This window comes from Sinocyclocheilus grahami, unplaced genomic scaffold, assembly GCF_001515645.1.
Source record: "Sinocyclocheilus grahami isolate Dianchi unplaced genomic scaffold, SAMN03320097.WGS_v1.1 scaffold1113.1, whole genome shotgun sequence".
NCBI lineage: Eukaryota > Metazoa > Chordata > Actinopteri > Cypriniformes > Cyprinidae > Sinocyclocheilus > Sinocyclocheilus grahami.
This window is the reverse complement of record NW_015506292.1, coordinates 341774-344244: the sequence shown is the minus strand read 5'-3', so window position 1 is coordinate 344244 and position 2471 is coordinate 341774.

Here is a 2471-nt window from a genome sequence, read left to right as displayed (position 1 = left end):
GTGAACACACACCCGGAGCAGTGGGCATCCATTTATGCTGCAGCGCCCAGGGAGCATAAAGATCAAAAACCATCTTTTCAGATTTTTAAAACATTTTACAAAAGATGTAAATATAGATGAATATAAAATAAACTAAATATAAACTCAAATTTAAATATTTATATTATGCAAAAATATAAAAAATACTGTTATTTATTATTAATAAAAATAAAGAAATATGCATGTATAACTGCATCCACAAACATATTGACATAAATATGAAAAACATTTTTTTGATTTTTACGAACATTTTACAACAGAAAAAAGGGGAAAATATGAGAGATTTCAAAAATCATAAATAGATATGCTTATATAACTGTATCCACAAACATATATAAACAAATCAACATATATATATATATATATAGAAAAACATAATTTCAAGATTTTTGAAACAGGAAAAAAATAGATGAATGCAAAAAATAATTTAAAAAATGCATAAATACAGTATAAAACTGCATAAATAAATGCATATAAAACTGCGTCCATATATATATTATATTTTATAGATGTTTTTTGTTAAAATACTTTGTAAGAAAAAAAACAGACAGTCAAGAGAAAAATACATCTTTTCATATTTGTACCTTTTTTAACTTAAAAAAATATATATTTTTCACTTTTTACAACAGGAAAAAACGAGATGAATACATAAAAGTAAAAAAGCAAATCTGCCTATTATAATTATGTTTTAATGTAAAGTAGCCAAGTGTGAAGGGAACTGGAGCAGGTTCTAAGCTGTTCAGATGTCAGAATAATGTCCTCTGCTGCTGTTCTGCAGGTTCTGCTGGATGGCGCTGAAGCTCAGCGTTCAGACGGACAGAGTAACCTGGATCAGGTGTGTTCCTGTGTGTGTTTATTCATGACTCCAGTGTGAGATGATGCTGATGATGCTGATGATGCTGTGTGTGTTTATTCATGACTCCAGTGTGAGATGATGCTGATGATGCTGATGATGCTGTGTGTGTTTATTCATGACTCCAGTGTGAGATGATGCTGATGATGCTGATGATGCTGTGTGTGTTTATTCATGACTCCAGTGTGAGATGATGCTGATGATGCTGATGATGCTGTGTGTGTTTATTCATGACTCCAGTGTGAGATGATGCTGATGATGCTGATGATGCTGTGTGTGTTTATTCATGACTCCAGTGTGAGATGATGCTGATGATGCTGATGATGCTGTGTGTGTTTATTCATGACTCCAGTGTGAGATGATGCTGATGATGCTGATGATGCTGTGTGTGTTTATTCATGACTCCAGTGTGAGATGATGCTGATGATGCTGATGATGCTGTGTGTGTTTATTCATGACTCCAGTGTGAGATGATGCTGATGATGCTGATGATGCTGTGTGTGTTTATTCATGACTCCAGTGTGAGATGATGCTGATGATGCTGATGATGCTGTGTGTGTTTATTCATGACTCCAGTATGTGTCCCTGGAGCACAAAAGCAGTGTTAAGTCGCTGGGGGATATTTGTAGCAATAGCCAACAATACATTGTATGGGTCACAATTATACATTTCTCTTTTATGCCAAAAATCATTAGGATATTAAGTAAAGATCATGTTCCATGAAGATATTTTGTACATTTCCTACCATAAATATATCAAAACTTAATGTTTGATTAGTAATATGCATTGCTAAGAACTTCATCTGAACAACTTTAAAGATGATTTTCTCAATATTTAGATTTTTTTGCACCCTCAGATTCCAGATTTTCAAATATTGTTCTATCCTAACAAACCATACATCAATGGAAAGATTATTTATAATGTATAAATGTATAAATCTCAATTTAGAAAAATTGACACTTATGACTGGTTTTGTGCTCCAGGGACACATAAATGTATTTAAATATGTCCAGTGTTGATATGTGTGTATATATATATATATATATAGATAAGGAAAGCTAAACCAGACAACAATACAGAAAACAGAAAATTTTAATATTAGATGAATACTAAAAAAGTGTAAAAATGCATATTATATACATTTACATAATGCTATTATTTATTAGTAAAATAAATAAAATTAAATAAATGTGTATAACTACCCACAAACAATAAGCATATTAAAAAAATGATAATTAAAACTTAACAAAAAATGGAATATTAGATGAATACTAAAAAAGTGTCAAAATGCATATTATATACATTTACATAATGCTATTATTTATTAGTAAAATAAATAAAATTAAATAAATGTGTATAACTACCCACAAACAATAATACATGATTAATAATTTATCATTTATCTTCATGTATTTGTATTATTTATTAATAATTATTATTTATTAACAATAATGTTTTAGTATTTATTTTTGTAATTTATTGTTTTTATTATTTATTATAAATGAAATGAATCGTGATGAGAGCTGCATATGTTGTGTGTGTGTGTGTGTGTGTGTGTGTGTGTGTGTGTGTGTGTCTG